Raw genomic sequence first — 20,377 nt, forward strand, 5'->3', positions numbered from 1 at the left:
CTCTATCTTCACCTCTTGTTAAGATTTAGGACATCCCCCCAGATGTCATCTCTATCAGAAACTCTTGTCAGGTACAATTCAGTCCAGTCAGGAACCTGGGCATACCACACTTTGTGCACAGTTCTTTTCATTTTTCATTACATACGCTATGGACTGAAATATGTGTGTTCATGGAAATTCTTGTGTTGAAATCCTGACTCGCCCTGTGATGCTATTAGGAAGTCTGGCCTTGGGTGGTACTTGGGGAGTGATGGTGGAGCCCTCCTGAGTGGAGTTGGTGCCCTTCTTAGGAAGACACGGGTGAGTTTGTGCTTTCTCTCTCTCTGCCATCTGCAAGACACAGAGAGAAACTGGCTGGCTGCAAGCCGGGAAGCAGCCTCTCCCCAGACACTGGATATCTTGGTGTCTTGATGTTGGGCTTCCCAGACTCTAGAACTGGGAACAGTAACTGTGTGCTGTTTAAGCCACCTAGTGAATGGGATTTTGTTACAGCAGTGCAAACAGACTAAGAAAACTTACTACCATTATTTGTTAGATATATGACTCCCCCAACCCCCTGGAATTCAAAACAGGAGATCTTTCTATCTCAAAATATCCTCTAAATTTAGAATAGTGTCTGGTTTCTAGCAGGCACTAGGTAGAAGAAAGCTTAAGAGCTGAATGAATACTAGACATAAGCGTCCTTTTCCTTTCTTTGGTCCCCACCTCAGTCCTGCTCCTAATTCCAGCCCAAGGGCTTTTAATGTCTTACACCTTCTCACCATCATATAGCTTCTGAAGAGCACTTAACAAGATAAAAACATTGATTCCAAACCCTTGATAATATGTGGGATAATTTCTCTAAAAAGAAGATGTATATTTTCTTAGATTCTGAAACTACATAAATGTTTTCAGGGTCAATGTAGAAAATTTGAAAAGCTTTGAGTAGGACAGGGCTAAGTAATATAAAACTGATCTTAACCTTTCAGGGTGTCAGTTTCAAAACCTGAAAGTGAATTGTACTTTAGAGTCTGTTATCTTTATTTTTAAGCAAAGAACCTTCCTTATGGAAATTATTGACAGTATTGAAGAAATCATGGAAGACCTACAGTCCTTGGTCACAGTCATTGCATTTGATCTTGCAAACATTCCAGCAACCTCTATTCGGTCCAGCATGTTTTCCCCTAATCATAATCATTGTCTAACCTTCTTATATTGTGTTTTTAATCTTTGGACTATAGTAACCCAACTGAGTGATGTTCAAAAGCCATGCTTGAGCTGGATGTGTTGATAAATGTGATTTTTGAGTTTTGAGGCCTTTATGCTCCAATCTATATCTTCAAGGCACTCAGACATACATTACATCTGAACTGCCTGAAATACATTATGGATATTCTACACATAAAATCTTAATATGTACACTATGTTGCTTCCTTCAAATATACTTAATTGTTGGGTGAACTGAGCCACAAAATATATCACTGACTTTAATGACAGTAAAGTGCATTATATATAATGTATATGTGTAAGATATACACATATATACTACCAGGATTTTTCTTGGTGTAACACTTAGTATCATTATATGGGAGATACTTTAATAACATAAAATGCTCTATTATATGTCACACACACTATTAGAAATATAAGTATGGTCTCTGGAAATAGCAAAGTGAGTTGAAATTTTAATTCACTAAATTGACTGAGCAAAAGCAGAAAGTAAATAAGAAAATATTTATGTACCTGGGAAAGACGAAATGCATCTAGGCCATAAATGAATGCATGCAGACTTACCCAATTGAAAAATACATATATAAATTAATGCTGCAGACTACACTTTAACACATTAGTAAAATTTTAGAAGGCAAACTTACAATTAGCAATGAATTAATAATAAATATATTAAATCTGAAACCCAATTTGAATATATTGTGCTTTTCTGTTGTGCTTTTCTTTTCTGCAGGTGGAAGACAGTAACTATATGTAATTGGACATATATTGTATTGTGAATATTTAAATGTTTCAAGTAAATTTGTTATGTCTTACTTTAAATGTATAAAGTAAATGTTTACATTAAATGTTTAAAGTAAATATGTTAGGCTATATAAAACTGAACTTTTAATATCCAAACATACTTTATGTTGTTTTATTCTGTTTTTCCTGTTCCTGCAATCACATATTTTCTTGGCCAACTCAGGATCCAGTTCTTTAAAAGGGTAGTAATGCCCAGTTCTATTTGATCTCAAATAATGATGCTTCCAGAGTTGCAGGAAAGCAACATGCCTGAATGACTCAGGGTAGTGAGCTTCGATGCCTCAGCAAATGGATTATGGGAGGCAGGCTAGCCAGGCAGTTCTCTATTTTATTAGTCATCCTAAACTCCAGCTTGCTAACCGAAGTATCAAGACTAAATGCTTTCTTAGGAATATCTCTGAAGAAGTTCATGTCAGCAACTTCAAAATTAAACAAAGAACAGCCAGGGATATAACAAGCGAAGAGAACTGGCAGGAAAAAGAGAAATTATATGAGCAAAATAACAGGTTCCATAAAAGGACTGTGGTGTTCAGTACATATAGGAATACTTAAAGTTCATTTAATGCTCTGTATGTCTTCTTTAAAAGCAAAAACACACCACCACCAGCAAAGCTAGTTTCTAGCTCCCTTCAGACGTGGTTCTATTGCCTTTTGGAACATTCCCATTGCTTCTGTCACAGCCAGTCGTCAGAGGCGCGCTTTGTGGACAGACAGAGGCTCCAGCAGTGGATCGGCTATCTTTGCATTTTCTACATTAAATCAGTCAAACATGAATTGGAAAATTTCCTTCAATAATAATCTCTAAAGAGGCTCAAATGGTATATTTCCTCAGAGACTCCTGGTACTATTTATCCCTGATTTAAATAAAACAAGGCAAATTAAATTTCTATTTAGGCAATTTCAAAACTAGCCTTAATGATATAAATATAATCTTTTCCACTTATACTTTTGGATCTTTTGATGATTCTTAATAACAAATGTTATGTATGTTATTATAGTGTAAATATAATATATATGTATATTATAGTATACTATAAATATATAATATATAATAGATAATAAATAAAATACTACATATTACTATATAGTGTATTATTTTAATATGTATTATATATGATTATTTCATGTAATGTATATACAAACATATAATATATAATATACTATACTTCTATGCTTATATATTATACTTACAGCATATGTTAATATATAGTATATATTAAAGTATAGTATTATATATCTATATATTGTCATAAATAATATGTAATATAATAATTATTATTTAATATGTAATATTTAGGAATAATAACTATTATTATACTTGTATGACTACCTAGGCCACCCTTTCATAAGCTCCCATGGTGTATTCTCTTGGCCTTGGCCTTCATGACTCTTGGGAGGCTCAGGTAATATCTGTCCCTTAATCCCACTTCTATTGACCATGTTGTCTAAGAGAAGTGAGAACAGACATTGTTGACTTACTATTTTGTTTAAGGGGCCAATTGAACAATGTAAGTATAAAAATATCTGTGCTTTTGAGAGTCTATAAACATAGAAGTACAGCGTCTCAAAATTGTCAATGGGACATGGATGGTGGGTGAGATATTCTCTTAAGTTTTTTTATACTTTAGGCTGATTCATAGTCTTTCAATTCATAAAGGAAAAATAGAAAAAAAACTGCATATCACAGGCAGTGAAAAACTACTGACAGAATTATTAGGTAAGAGTAGAATAAATGGATGCTTAAGTAAAGGGAAGAGATTGCTTACGACTGCATTTTGCTAAGTGCTTTTCCTAGAGAGGAAAAAGAAGAAAATGCTTAGTGTCCTCTGGTAATTTCTCATTCCCTACCTTCTCAGCAGACACTGACATTTCAAGTGGTGCCATCTACATTGCGGGAGGTGTGGGGGAAGAGCACGAGAGTTGAAAACCCATTTCTTGATAACATTCAACTATAATTTTTCCATTGCAGCCTATTACCTCTACGTGTTTCATAAAGAGGAAAAAATGAGTAACTCTTCAGAGATTTTCTCTACTTCTTATTTATCAGCTTGCCTAGGTCTTCTGCTATATTCTGCTACATCATTCTAGGAACTTTTTAAAATAAGTCAATACATCTTTTCTGTAGGTACAATTAACATGTGTATCTGTGTTATGAATTAAACATAGGCATAAAAAATGGGTTAGTGCAGTTTGGTAATATATCCTTATGCAAATTTCTTATAAACATATGCAATATACTTCTTCAGTTGTGGTAGTATAATTTTGCACATGTATTCTACTAATAATGCATTCTCATGGTACCAATTACATGTTCCAAGCCAGATTTCAATATTTTTAATTTTTCTAAAACATACTATTTTGACAATTATCAGCTATGTATCATAGTGAAAGTTATCTTAATAGTACATGTGTCTACTTTTCTAACGTAAGAGAACTTGTACAGAAACCATTCTGGACAGAGAACTGCATTCTTGAAAATGTTATGAGAAAGCGACTATCTTCTTTACAGAGTAACTCCTAGCGTATTTATTTATATGACCCTTTCTACTTTTTAGTATGGATATTTGAGGTGTGCTTATGGACATTTAGTTTTTACATAAAAGTGTTTCATGGTTACTCTTAATATTAGTCAGCTTTAAAATCTTACCTCTGAGTTTCATGTAATGGGAACAAGTTTTTACTGTTACAAATCAAAATAATATAAACAAGAATAAACTTCAGGATAAACAATTAAGAAATCCTAGTATAAAGTATAGCATTTGAAAAACCAGGGAGTTAGGAAGTAAGATTCCTAACATATTTTATGGTAATCAGTTTATCATATTTTATGGTATCAATTTATTATTGGTAATAAATTGATAAAATGTGATATTGTCAGGCAACTATGTATTAGTTTTGAATTATAGCTAATGCTTATTTTTATGATTACATGAATTTCTTAGAATTGCTTACTTTGAAAAGCATATTTCTGATTCCCAAAGAAGCATCAAATAAACTTGTTTCTGGGAAAATGACCCAATAGGATACTGGGATCAAAGTTCTTATGTCAGAAAGGATGATCTAGTTCATGATGCAGTATATCAGTCCCTCAAATTAGAGCAGCTAAGCCCAGCCAAGGTTTGTTTCTCATTCACTCGTTCATGCTCATTTCCAGAATGACTCAGTAGGGTGCTCTGATCACAGTAACCACTCAGGACCCAAATGATAATGGTCCTTCTCAACACGTGGGTTCAGGGTTGTGGCAACAATGAAAAGAGATATGAACACTACCTTTTATCTTTCATTTAGAAATAACACCTCACCTCCATTACATCTCATTGGCTAGAACTCAGGCTCACCGAGCTGCACGGGAGGAATGTAGTTTTGAGCTAAGTAGTTACATGCCCAGCTAAAACTTGTGACTGTATTACTAAAAAAGGAGGGAATGAATGGCTACAGACAGGGGACAAGTAATAGTATCTGTAACATCATACAAGTGTTTATACTTCAGAAATTAATCTTGATCATTCCTCAGACTTCCAAAAATCTGAGTCAATGTTTACATGCATCTTTTTACTGTTCTTTTACTAGCAACGCCTTGATTCCACACACCATAGGATTCCTTATGTTAATTACAATTCTGCTTTTTTTAATCCAACATAATACTGACCTCTTTGTCTACAAATGAAGTAAAGAACGGCTAACAGAAGCACACACCACTTAGGTTTGAGTTATGCTTTATAAAAACACAGCATTCTGTAAACAAAAATAGTTTTATGACCTATAGAAAAATGTCATATAGTCACTGATTTTTAAAACACATCACATATATAAGAGGGTACTTGCTAAAAGCATCCTTATTCAGTAAAAATATTTCTTTTGAAATTCTAATTGGGTAGTGCTTAACAGTAGAACCGAAAAGAGATAATCTTATTGTTTTTACTTAGCAAATCATTATTTTGTCATTTAGTAAATGTTTGCATTTAAAGGAAGATCAATAATAAGGAGGAAAAGAATACTGCTGTATCTTTCCCAAATTGTGTTCTGCTTGATAATTATCACCAAATATTATTATCCAATCTGAACTTCTTCCTTAATAACATATAATTTGCATATTTTAAGCACTATTTTGTATAACTAAATCTCTAATATTTCTTTACATAATAGATATGTTTTGGCAAAGTAATCTTACAATCAGATATTAAAATGTTTGGTTATCTCTAAGCATTCTTTAATAAAAATTACCAGTAAAATAACTAAGAATAAATTATAGCTGATGTTTGAGCTTTTATTCCAGAATTCTACCTAAGCTTCTGTTTAACACTATTAGTTATTTCACCTGATTGCGCATTTCTTTTTCTTCCAAGACTTAATCTTCACTAATTAGATAAGAATGAACTTGATAGCAATAGTTTCCAATATTTTCTTTATCTTGCACAAAGTTAGCTATTGTTAAGATTTAAACTACTGTAAGGAAGAGTGGTAGATAGACTTCATGGAATACACATTTTAATTTAGAAAACAACTTTCATTTTTAAAGTTGAATTATGGAGAGCAACCTGGAAGGATTTAATACATATGAAAGAATCAATGATGTATTCCATTCAAGACTAATATATATATGATGGATATATATGTGTGTGTATGTGTATATATATGATGGACCTGTGTACCTGCATATACTGAAAGGAAAGATAATACTTAAAAACTGCCACAGTTACATATATGATGAGATAGCTTTTTAAATATACATAATTTGTGGTTACATTGGCAGAAGGAACACCTCTTTTCAAAGATCTCTCAATGGAAACTATACCCTATAGACTGTCAAAATATTTTATTCCACATTATTCTTCATAAATGAGATTTTCTTTTTTGACAAGGTAATGCATTTACACGATTCATAACTTAATGCATAAGGCACAGCAGAGTTCTCATTTCTACCCATGCCCTATAAAACCTTTTCCACCATTTCCTTTCAATAGAACAATTTTTGTTGTTTCTTGTGATGTTTTCATTTTTAGTAAATAGAAACACAGATAATTATATCTCTTTCCTAAATAAATGTAGATATTTTTACATTTGTCCATTGCTTTCTATCTAACAACTCTGCTCCACTTTTAAGTTTCTTTTCAATTGATGACAATCTAAATCAATGAGAGGATATAATAATACAGACATCCAAAGTTGTCTAGTTTTTGTCTGACTGAACATGTGCTTATTTTATATATGCACAAAATTATTCTGATACATTGTAACTGCTTGAAGCTTAATAAGAAAACTCCTATCTGAACATGTTTATTATCATTTTGATGAATACATTGCCATGTTAATTAGATTTTCACATGAATCCTTCCATTGAAACTGGATGGATGATTACATAACACAAGGAGAATTTCAAAGGATCTTGACAAGTTGGCCTGATGGGACAATACCTTTTTTTATACAATTTCTTTTTTATTTCTTTTATTTTTTTAAATTTTGTTATCATTAATCTACAATTACATGAAGAACATTATGTTTACTAGGCTCTCTCCTACCCCAAGTCCCCCTGACAAACCCCATTACCATCACTGTCCATCAGCATAGTAAGATGTTGTAGAATCACTACTTGTCTTCTCTGTGTTGCACAGCCCTCCCTTTTCCCCCACCACCCACATTATACATGCTAATCATAGTAACCCCTTTCTTCTTCCCTGACCTTATCCTTCCCTACCCTCCCATTCTCCCCAGTCTCTTTCCCTTTGGTAACTGTTAGTCCATTCTTGGGTTCTGTGATTCTGCTGCTGTTTTGTTCCTTCAGTTTTTCCTTTGTTCTTATACTCCACAGATGAGTGAAATCATTTGGTACTTGTCTGTCTCTGCTTGGCTTCTTTCACTGAGCATAATACCCTCTAGCTCCATCCATGTTGTTGCAAATGGTAGGATTTGTTTTCTTTTTATGGCTGAATAATATTCCATTGTGTATATGTACTACATCTTCTTTATCCATTCATCTACTGATGGACACTTAGGTTCCACTGGTCTGTGGCTCTGTTCTTGTGCCAGTACCAAATTGTCTTGATTACTATGGCTTTGTAGTAGAGCTTGAAGTTGGGGAGTGAGATCCCCCCCCCCACTTTATTCTTCTTTCTCAGGATTGCTTTGGCAATTCGGGTTCTTTGGTGTTTCCATATGAATTTTTGAACTATTTGTTCCAGTTCGTTGAAGAATGTTGTTGGTAATTTGATAGGGATTGCATTAAATCTGTATATTGCTTTGGGCAGGATGGCCATTTTGACTATATTAATTCTTCCTAGTCAAGAGTATGGGATGAGTTTCCATTTGTTAGTGTCCTCTTTAATTTCTCTTAAGAGTGTCTTATAGTTTTCAGGGTATAAGTCTTTCACTTCCTTGGTTAGGTTTATTCCTAGGTATTTTATTCTTTTTGATGCAATTGTGAATGGAATTATTTTCCTAATTTCTCTTTCTATTGGTTCATTGTTAGTATATAGGAAAGCCACAGATTTCTGTGTGTTAATTTTGTATTCTGCAACTTTGCTGTATCCCGATATCAGTTCTGGTAGTTTTGGAGTTGAGTCTTTAAGGTTTTTTATGTACAATATCATGTCATCTGCAAATAGTGACAGTTTAACTTCTTCTTTACCAATCTGGATTCCTTGTATTTCTTTGTTTTGTCTGATTGCCGTGGCTAGGACCTCCAGTACTATGTTAAATAACAGTAGGGAGAGTGGGCATCCCTGTCTAGTTACCGATCTCAGAGGAAAAGCTTTCAGCTTCTCGCTGTTCAGTATGATTTTGGCTGTGGGTTTATCATTTATTGCCTTTATTATGTTGAGGTACTTGCCCTCTATTCCCATTTTGCTGAGAGTTTTTATCATGAATGGATGTTGAATTTTGTCAAATGCTTTTTCAGCATCTATGGAGATGATCGTGTGGTTTTTGTCTTTCTTTTTGTTGATGTGGTGGATGATGTTGATGGATTTTCGAATGTTGTACCATCCTTGCATCCCTGGGATGAATCCCACTTGGTTGTGGTGTATGATCCTTTTGATATATTTTTGAATTCGCTTTGCTAATATTTTATTGAGTATTTTTGCATCTACATTCATCAGGGATATTGGTCTGTAATTTTCTCTTTTGGTGGGGTCTTTGCCTGGTTTTGGTATTAGGGTGATGTTGGCTTCATAGAATGAGTTTGGGAGTATTCCCTCCTCTTCTATTTTTTGGAAAACTTTAAGGAGAATGGGTATTATATCTTCTCTGTATGTCTGATAAAATTCTGAGGTAAATCCTTCTGGCCCGGGTTTTTTTTTCTTGGGTAGTTTTTGATTACTGCTTCAATTTCATTGCTGTTAATTGGTTTGTTTAGGTTTTGGTTTCTTCCTTGGTCAGTCTTGGAAGGTTGTATTTTTCTAGGAAGTTGTCCATTTCTTCTAGGTTTTCCAGCTTCTTAGCATATAGGTTTTCATAGTAGTCTCTAATAATTCTTTGTATTTCTCTTGGGTCCGTCCTGATGTTTCCTTTCTCGTTTCTGATTCTGTTGATGTGTGTTGATTCTCTTTTTCTCTTAATAAGTCTGGCTAGAGGCTTATCTATTTTGTTTATTTTCTTGAAGAACCAGCTCTTGGTTTCATTGATTTTTGCTATTGTTTTATTCTTCTCAATTTTATTTATTTCTTCTCTGATCTTTATTATGTCCCTCCTTCTGCTGACTTTAGGCCTCCTTTCTTCTTCTTTTTCCAATTTTGATAATTGTGATGTTAGACTATTTATTTGAGTTTGTTCTTCCTTCTTTAAATATGCCTGGATTGCTATATATTTTCCTCTTAAGACTGCTTTCGCTGCATCCCATAGAAGTTGGGGCTTTGTGTTGTTGTTGTCATTAATTTCCATATATGGCTAGATCTCCATTTTAATTTGGTCGTTGATCCATTGACTATTTAAAAGCATGTTGTTAAGCCTCCACGTGTTTGTGAGCCTTTTTGCTTTCTTTGTACCATTTATTTCTAGTTTTATACCTTTGTTGTCTGAAAAGTTGGTTGGTAGAATTTCAGTGTTTTTGAATTTACTGAGGCTCTTTTTGTGGCCTAGTATGTGGTCTATTCTGGAAATGTTCTATTTGCACTTGAGAACAATGTGTATCCTGTTGCTTTTGGGTGTAGAGTTCTATAGATGTCTATTAGATTATTAGATCCATCTGTTCTAGTGTGTTGTTCAGTACCTCTGTGACCTTACTTATTTTCTGTCTGGTGGATCTGTACTTTGGAGTAAATGGTGTGTTGAAGTCTCCTGAAATGAATGCATTGCACTCTATTTCCTCCTTTAATTCTGTTAGTATTTGTTTCACATATGCTGGTGCTCCTGTATTGGGTGCATATATATTTATATTGGTTATATCCTCTTGTTGGACTGAGCCCTTTATCATTATGTAGTGTCCTTCTTTACCTCTTGTTACTTTCTTTGTTTTGAAGTCTATTTTGTCTGATACTAGTACTGTAACACCTGCTTTTTTCTCTCTATCGTTTGCATGAAATATCTTTTTCCATCCCTTGACTTTTAGTCTGTGCATGTCTTTGGGTTTGAGGTGAGTCTCTTGTAAGCAGCATATAGATGGGTCTTGTTTTTTTATCCATTCAGTGACTCTATTATGTCTTTTGATTGGTGCATTCAGTCCATTTACATTTAGGGTGATTATCGATAGGTATGTACTTATTGCCATTTCAGGCTTTAGATTTGTGGTTATCAAAGGGTCCAGGTTACTTTCCTTACTATCTAACAGTATAACTTAACTCACCTAGTATGCTGTTACAAACACAATCTAAAGGTTCTTTTCTATTTCTCCTTTTTCTTCCTCCTTCATTCTTTATATATTAGGTATCAGATTCTATACCTTTCCTCTATCTCTTGATTGGCTTTGGGGATAGTCAATTTAATTTTGCATTTGCCTCACAATCAGCTGCTCCACCCTCCCTACCATGATTTTACTACCTCTGGTGACAGCTGTCCAACCCTCGGAACACTTCCATCTATAGCAGTCCCTCCAAAATAGACTGCAGAGATGGTTTGTGGGAGGTAAACTCTGTCAGCTTTTGCTTATCTGGAAATTGTTTAATCCCTCCTTCAAATTTAAATGATAATCTTGTTGGATAAAATAATCTTGGTTCCAGGCCCTTCTGCTTCATGGCATTTAATACATCATGCCACTCCCTTCTGGCCTGTAAGGTTTCTGCTGAGAAGTCTGATGTTAGTCTGATGGGCTTTCCTTTGTATGTGATCTTATTTCTGCCTCTGGCTGCTTTTAACAGTCTGTCCTTATCCTTGATCTTTCCCATTTTAATTACTATGTGTCTTGGTGTTGTCTTCCTTGGGTCCCTTGTGTAGGGGGATCTGTGGATCTCCATGGCCTGAGAGACTATCTCCTTCCCCAGATTGGGGAAGTTTTCAGCAACTACCTCCTCAAAGACACTTTCTATTCCTTTTTCTCTCTCTCTTCTTCTGGTATCCCTATAATGCAAATATTGTTTCACTTGGTTTGGTCACACAGTTCTCTCAATATTCTTTCATTTTTAGAGATTCTTTTTTCTCTCTGTGCCTCAGCTTTTTTGTATTCCTCTTCTCTAGTTTCTATTTCATTTATTGTCTCCTCCACCGTATCCAACCTGCTTTTAATACCCTCCATCATTCTCTTCAATGATTGGATCTCTGACCCGAATTCATTCCTGAGTTCTTGGATGTCTTTCCGTACCTCCATTAGGATGTTGATGATTTTTATTTTGAACTCCCTTTCAGGAAGAGTCACGAGGTCCATATCATTTAAATCTTTCTTGGGAGTTGTATTAATAATTTTACTCTGGACAAGGTTCCTTTGGTGTTTCATGTTTGTATATGGCACCCTCTAGTGTCCAGAAGCTCTATTCTGGAGCTGCTCAGCCCCTGAAGCAATGTCTGGGGTCATAGGGGAGCAGTACTGGTACCTGGGGGTAGGAAAGAGCTGTTCCCCACCTCCTGGCTGCTGTGCCTGTCTCCACTGCCTGAGCCAGTGGGCGGGTCACACAGGTATATTTCTGTCCCAGAGCAGCTGGATTTGCATCCCTGCTTTCCACAATAGGCTGGAATCCCAGTCTCCCCAGGAACTCTGCCTGTATTAACTTTCCAACCTGGTAATCATGTGAGTCTCACGAAAGCACCATGAAATGTAAGTTTGTGCTTCCAGCGCAGATCTCCGGAGCTAGGTATTCAGTAGTCCCAAGCCTCCCCTCCCTTCCTGCTCCGTTTCTCTTCCTCCTGACAGTGAGCTGGAGTGGGGGAGGGGCTTGGGTCTCACAGAGCCAGCTCTGGTATGTTACCCGGTTCGGTGAGGTCTGCTCTTTTCTCCAGGTGTGTGCAGTCTGATGCTGTCTTCTTTCCTGTTGCTCTCTTGGGATTGGTTGTGCCAATTAAATTTTCTAATTATATCCAGTTTTAGGAGGAAGCCTCTGTCTCTCCTCTCACACCACCATCTTTATTCCAATCTCCCAGGACAATAGCTTTTTAATAAATATTTAGAAAAATAAATATAGTTTGCATGAGACTAAAGAGACATCCTGTTGAGGTCGGGCAGGGACATGGGACAAGTATCATGACTAGTTTTTCCTGCCTATGATATAAATAGTATAGTAAGAACAGGAGGGACTCCATCTTAAGGCTAAGATTCCATTTGAAAAACCAAGGAGTTAGGAGGTAAGATTCCTAACATATTTTATGGTAATCATCCAATAATCTACCCTATCTTAAGGCAGGGCAAATAGTCTTAAATGATAATGTCCACTTGAGGGTAACCACTATTTTGGAGAAGAAAAGGATCAAAAAACTCCTTATGTTAAGTTTATCTTACAGAATAACTAGAGGACTGACTGTGGATAGTGATATAATGTTTCTCACTGGAGAGAGATGTCATGAGACCACATGTCAAGCCTACACCCCTCACCCCCACCTTTTGCCCGATTTCTGAAAGCCTTAAAAAACAGAATCCTAAATCCTTAAATGCACCCCTCTCTGAGGTTGCCTGCACTCCCCTTTCTTCAAGTGCGTACTTTTGCCTTAAATAAAGCCTCCAACTGCTCGACTTACTGTTGTGTCTCTGTGCTCTCCCAGTGGTAAGCACCCTTGTCACTTTGCTTTTTCATTCAGTTTTCTAGACTTAAGCACAAGTCTTCCCTCTTTCTGTCCTACTTCAGACAAGTAGGGAACGGGATACTGAGATCTCCGATTTGGGCTTTTAAGTTCCTGTCACCTGGGTAACAGGAACAGGACACATGCTCCTTAGTTGCCTTCCTGAAAATGTCTTTTCTTTGCCTTTGGGAAGTTCTCAGAACACAGTCTCATCCTATCTAGTGCTCTGTGGCTCCCCCATGTGATGGTAGGGGCTTAGTTCCCATTCCTTCAGATTCAAGCAGACACTGGATGCCAGGTGGCCCTGGATTCAGGAGTTGGAAGGGATGTGTCCTGTGCCAAGCAGGAGTTCAATGAGCTTCCCTTCCTCCCGTTGTTTTCCTTGCTCTCTGCTGCTTGCATGCCTGCTGACATTTGCTTCTACTCTTGCTTTACTAAATTCCTTCCTCACCTACACTAGTCTGAAGTGCTAGAGAACTGTTTCTCAGTCAGAGTAAAGAACCCTCCCCTATCCAGGTTGAGGTTTCACCTAGCACACAGGGAGAGACCTCCCCAGACACAATTGCCTGACAACACTTTGGAAAACCACACAAACACAGGATATGAGGGAGGAAAATTATCAACATTTGAGGGAAAAATATATCTTAATTGTGAGACAACTATGTCACATGGGTTTAAAGAGTAAATATTATCTTAGACTATATAAATAAAAATGTGATGCTGATAAGGAAGAAAAAGATCATGCTAAACTCGGGTTGATTAAGTCATATTTGTTTGGATTAATGGATTTTATTATAGGTATTCTTTGATGGCTGATTATTGACATAAATTACAAATGTGACCAGAGTAAGAGCTCCCCTGTCAGTGAGGTAATATGAAACAGAATAGTGAAACTGCTATCTGAAGTCTAGTGTAATCTTAGTTTGAATAAGTAAGGTGTCAAAATAGCAGAGAATCAATGTATCACACATGTTGGTCACACTTCACTGGAGTGTTCAGCTATGTTTTGAGATCTAAAATTTAAGAATGATGTTGATATATCTGGAAGGAAGGAATAATGGAAATCATAAAAATATAAATATATCTATTAACTAATGAATGAATAAACAAAATGTGGTGAAGTCATGCAATAGAATATATTCAGAAATAAAAGGATATTTATGTTCAAAGCCAGAAGAAAGGATGTTCCTTTTATTGCTCCTATGGGACATTATACAAGAGGTCCTAACCAGAACAATTAAAACAAGAAAAAGAAATAGCATGTAGTTTGGAAAAGAAGAAATGAAAGATTTCTATTTGCAGATGACTTGATTCTTGATATAGGAAATCTAAAAAAATTTAACTAAAACTACTCAAAATAATGTGATTTTAGCAAATATTCTACAATAGTCAAAATTACTTTTAAGAAGAACAATGTTGTACAACTCACACTAATTCAATTGTGTACTATAAAGAATCATGTAGAATGCTACAAGAATTACGGCAGAGTGGTATTTATGAAAGGATAGACCCAACTACCAATGGAACAAATAGAGAGCCCAGACATAGACCCTCACAAATGACTGTTGACATTGATTTCAGTGCTATTTATGACAGGGAAGACAGACTTTCCAACTCTTGGTACTGGAACATTTGGACCTTCATTAAAATAAAAAAAAACTACTATCCTTGATCCCTACCTCACAACATAAGTGAAAATGTTTTATAAACTATAAATTTTTTGAGTAGAACATAGAGGAAAATTTTTGTGACCATGGTAAGTCAATGATATTTTTTAGATAAGACTTTCAAAGTATTATCCACTTCTAAAAATGGAGGTATTCAAATCATCAAAATTAAAAGCATCTGTTCTTTCAAATACACTGTTAAGGAATGAAAACACAAGCCAAAGACTAGAAGAAAATATTTAAGAAATGCTCATCTGAAATAAACTTATATTCTTATATTCAACATACATAAAGAACTCTCAAGATTACAGAACTCAAGAAAACAACCCACAAAGAAAATGTGTAAAACATTTCAACAGACATTTCACCAAAGAAGATATACAAATGGAAAATAAGCACATGAGAAGAAAATCAGTATTATTAGGCATTAGGTAGTTAAAAATTAAAACCATTACATACACATTAGAAAGGCTAGAATCAAAAAACAAAACAAGGGTGGGTATGGATATGGAGCAAGTGGAAATGTCATATAGACAGATGGAAATGCAAAATGGTACTGCCACTGTGGGAAACAGTTTGAAATGTGTTTATAAAGTAAACCTACACTTGAGCATGAGCTTACAATCCCTCTCTTAGGTATTTACCCACCTTGAATAAAAATTTTACATTCATATAAAAACCTGTAAGTATATGCTTACCATGGCTTTACATTGACAATTAACAAAACTGGAAAAGATGTAAATCTTTAAATTTGAGTGGATAAACAAACTGTGGCACATCCAGACAGTGAAATACTTCTCAGCAATAAAAAAGGGCTGTGCCCCCTGAGCCCCCTGTAACTCATCCATTATAGCTCACACCCTTCTACCCCTGCCTGTGGTTCCCGCAGAGCTCTCAGCTCCTGGAGAAGTTCCATGAAGTTGTGCTTCTCTGTAACTGCCTTTCAGTCTCTCCAGTTTTGGGTGCAGCTGTCTGCCCTGTGATTTCCCTTCTCTTAGAGATCTAAGAAGAGTTGTTGCCTTTTCACTTTGTTTAGCTATTTGCTCATTGTGAGGGCAGAGTGGTGATGTTCCAAGCTTCTTATCTTCTCATTTGGTCTCTAGTTTTTTCATTCGTGTGTTTTTGTTTTGTTTTTAAATTTTAAAGTACGTTGTCTAGCACACTGCAAATACCTAGTATGTTCTCAGTATGTGTTGTCTGCTATCGACACATTTTTTTCTTCCATTATTTTCTGAGAATTCTCCCTTTACACACTTCTAAATCTGCATAACTGAAGTATGATTAAACCCTTTCAATTCACCAGGTTGAAACTCTAATGAAGAACACTGAAAGGCAATGTCATCTAATAAATTTTCAGAGAGGAAATGAGGGTTAAGGACCATCTGTTTATAAGCGTGTTAGCAGAGATGGGATTGAACATAATTTTGGTGACTGAGTCTCCAATTTACCATAAATACATCATTCCCTTATGTGAGCTAACATCTCCCTTTCCATAATTTAATTTAGATGGAATTTTTTCATATTTTTCAGACTTTAAATATTTTTCCAGCAAATAAAACTAGCTTTATATCTAAAATTCTTTCTCAATGCACCAGGACAAACTAATGATTTTCTCACCACAGAAAATTTCTTAAATGTTCATCCAAGTACATTTGTTTTGTTTCTTGCAATTTATTTTTTCCATTTATTAACATTTTTAAAAATGCTCAAGAGATTTTCCTTGCTGACTCATGTATTCAAGAAATATGTCTATGGAAATGAGGATCTTAAAGTCATCTGAAGTATGACCAGTGAGACCTTGTGAAAAGAAATAGTTAGGCCTGTTTTTTGAAAAAGGAATATTTTTCTCAGCATCAAAATACAAGTAATACACTGTGATGACCCCAACTGTTGTAGGCAGCATAATGTCACCCCAAACACATTCTTATCCTAATCTTCAGAAATTGTAGTTATATAACAACGAATTAAGGTTGTAGATGGAAGGAAGGTTACTCACCACTTGACCTTAAAATAGGAAGAATATCCTAGACGATCCTAATGGAGACGAACCAATGCTACAGCGATAGGATGTGAGAAAGCCTCAAGCGGCCATTGCGGGCTCCGAAGATGGGAAAGGCAATAGAATGCGTCTCTCTCGGGCCTGCAGGGTGGAGCCCCGCCCTGCCGACAGGTCCGCCCCGGCGCACAGAGATCCATTTTGGATTCTGCCCCCAAGAACTGCGCGGTAACAACTCAGTGCTGGTTTAAGCCTCTAATTTTGTGCTACTTTGTTGCAGCAGCCATAGGTAACTATCACTCTGGCCGATTTCTTACTGGGTTTCACAAAGGAAAAGAAAAATGAGAAAAAAAAGCCATACTAGGATAATCTTTTAATACCCTACAATGATGAAAGGCAGATGGATTTAAATTTTCTTCTAACATCATGTTGATGTGAGAATAAACGCAAATATTTGATTAAAGATTTTCAATGTTATCTCCTTGTAAGATATTTTGTGGAGGCTTGAAATACCCCTTGGGAATTTTGTAGCACCAATCTAGTACAGGAGTTACACGAGTGCCTTCTTTGTGTATATAAACCCATCTTACTCCTTCCCAGAGCTTACGGTTGTTTAGTGTTCTTCCCAATGATTTAATCATCTTCTCGAACACATTTTAAAAGAGAAGAAAAATGTATTTCTTTGAAGTCTTCATATTTGCATTGATATATTTATGTCTATTTGGCTTTTTATTAAAATCCAATCAGCAAATTGTATTAAATAGATACTATTTAACATAAAGCAAATTGGTAGATACTGTAAGAACAGAGAGTTGAGGGTAACTGCTTCTTCTTCCCACCACCCTGTTACCTGGACATGACTCTTGCTTTTCAGGCTCTTATTTCATTCTGAGGTGTTCTTTTTTTTTTTTTTTTTTGGTCTGTTACCTATATCTCCACTTGACACCAAATGCCAGTATCACTCAGAACGTGAAATTGTACATTCTGTCTACTGCCTTATTTAAAAGCCAGGCTATCTGAGAAGCTCAGATCTACCTTGGGTGAATCTGAGTTCTTCCTAAGCCTCTTCAACCCAGTGTTGACCTGCTCTGCAGCACTTCAGGTAGGAAAGTGATTTTTTTTTCATGTTTCACTATCTGGGCTCTAGTCATACAAATCCATTTGAAAAATCACATGTATCAGCCTTTAATCAACCATGTATAAAAGTAGCATCCTAGGAACTTTTTAAAGAGAATCACTCTATAAGCAGACTATAAAATGACACTTGTCAAAGATTCACTCAAGGCATCAATTGAAATAGACACCCCCTCAAGCATGCTAACTAGTCATTAGACAATGTTCTCTAGGCTGTTTTTTTTTTCTTTTTTGTATTGTCAAACCTTCAGAAATCAATGTACCCGAATCATATTTTCCTAGCAACCTGCTAAAATGCTTCTTAGAGTTAAAATGTAATGCTGTTCCTTGATTTTTATGCAGATGTTATATAAGAAATGCTCAACTGATGTTTAAGCACCCCCCTTGCCCCCACCCCCCTGAAAAAAGCTCAAAACGTGGCCCATAATATTATTTAGCCGACACCATAAAGATATGTCTTCTGATATTAAAGTCACAAATGGGAGTAAAAGACTCATTTGGTCTATCTAATACCAAAAAGAAAATTGGATTTCAAGGGGCAGCATAGGAAAGGAAACCCATAAAACAGAGATGGTAGGAGACTTGAAGGGAAAAAAGCATCAAAAAATGGAAATGTAAATCTCTTCTACAGACTCAAAATGTACAAAGTGTATAAACAATGTTTTGTGTACATGTGATGTGTGTGTGTGCGTAAAACCCAGAAAAGAGAATTCAGTCAACTTCTAGAAAAATGGTAGTTCTGAACCAGGAAAGTATACGCTGGAAGATAATCTATAATAAATGCTTTCTTTGTATTTATCATGTACCTACAAGTAGATGTGATGAAACCTGTAATTCCCACTAGAGTCAACTATGGCTGTTGCACACCACTGCATCTCCATTCCTGACATGGTGCCTGATACATGGTGACACCCAATAAACCCTTGTTAAATTAATAAAAACAGAGGACCACTGCAGTAAATAAAAATAACAGCAATAGCTAGCAGAGTGGTTTCTCCTTAGGAGGCATTGTGCATTACACATATTGATTGATTAAATTTGTATGACAGTTACGTAGATGTAGTCCTACAGTTAGTGTATCCAGTGTGGAATCCAATCAGAAATGGCAATGGGGACTCAAAACCAGAAGAAACTGGGGAATATGTACGCTGACAGCAGGAATCCTCAAAGACTGAGAGTGCTGACACCACTTACTGGAAGTCCGCTTTAGAAACTCAAACAAGAAGGTACTTCTGCTGGTACCTGCATTACTTCAGTTTTTGTTGATGGGAGTATTGGTCCTCAAAAGAATTTTAACAGTCAAGTATGTAAATTAATAAATCTTTTCTTGTGCAACTTCTGATGTAGAGGGTACGTTAGAAGACCTTCTCCATGCAAGATTGGATAGCTCTTCTAATATATTTTTCCACTATTTTAAGTTTAAAATAAAACCTTTACTCCATGATAAATTCATTGTTTTATTGTATAAAGACATAGAGATTTAGCTTTTGCCTCTAAACTGCCAACCTCATTTATTTGGTAATTCCCCCTCTCATATCCTCATTGATTTGAAATGAAACTTTTATCTTACAATGAATTATTGTAGTTACACAGCATCTTTCTTGGTTTTATATCATATTCTGTTCTTGATCTTTCTAATCCCAAGCTATGTTAATTGTGCTTATACTAGTAAATGTACACATAATAAAATTCTCTCAGCTTTTCATTTAAATGATACTATTTTGGAAATATTTCATCAAGTTGTAAAATATCCATCAGTGTTTCCATGTTTGAATTGCTTTAGATTTGTTAGTTAATTTTGGGGACAATTGATAATTTAAAAAATTAAGATATATATTATAGAGTTCAATTGTTTTTAATGTATATATGCCATAAATATTCATGTGAAATAATGCAATTAATAGAAGGCATTAAATTCACTATGCATTTTTTATGTTCATCTAAAACATTCACATCTGGAATAATATACTTTTACCAGAATTAATGAGCTGTTGGAATTTTAGAAAAGTAAGAGGAACAAATATAAAGCCCTAATGTCCTGACAGTGTCTGGTTAAAGGGCCAGATGCTATAATTTCACTGTGCACATCTCCCAAGCAGTGGTCTCATGAATGTCATGACTCATGCAAGCACCTGCCTACACCAATAAATCAAGTGATGACACTTAGTAAACTTAAGATGCTAGAATTAAATGTTACCTTGAGTGATCATCCACACCACCCAACATAAATTAGGGTAATTCTGAGTAAAGACCATGTGCTGCTTGCTCTCCCATTAAGAAATTACTACTACAAATCACTAAAAATGATAGCAGCTCACACTTCTATACATAATGCTTAAACTGTGCTAAGAACTTTATTTACATCAACTCAGTCATCACAATGACCCCAGGAGGCCAGGATTATCATTATGCCAGTTAAACAGTTAGGAAACAG

The 20,377-nt window shown here is 35.6% G+C and overlaps 1 protein-coding gene across 4 annotated transcripts in view; it reads right to left on the reverse strand.

The window, feature by feature from the left end:
• Positions 1–20,377, reverse strand: part of SGCZ (sarcoglycan zeta) — an 849,975-nt gene that overhangs the window by 47,591 nt on the left and 782,007 nt on the right. The gene's annotated exons all lie outside the window — the stretch shown is intronic.

This window comes from Manis javanica, chromosome 12 (assembly GCF_040802235.1).
Source record: "Manis javanica isolate MJ-LG chromosome 12, MJ_LKY, whole genome shotgun sequence".
Lineage (NCBI taxonomy): Eukaryota > Metazoa > Chordata > Mammalia > Pholidota > Manidae > Manis > Manis javanica.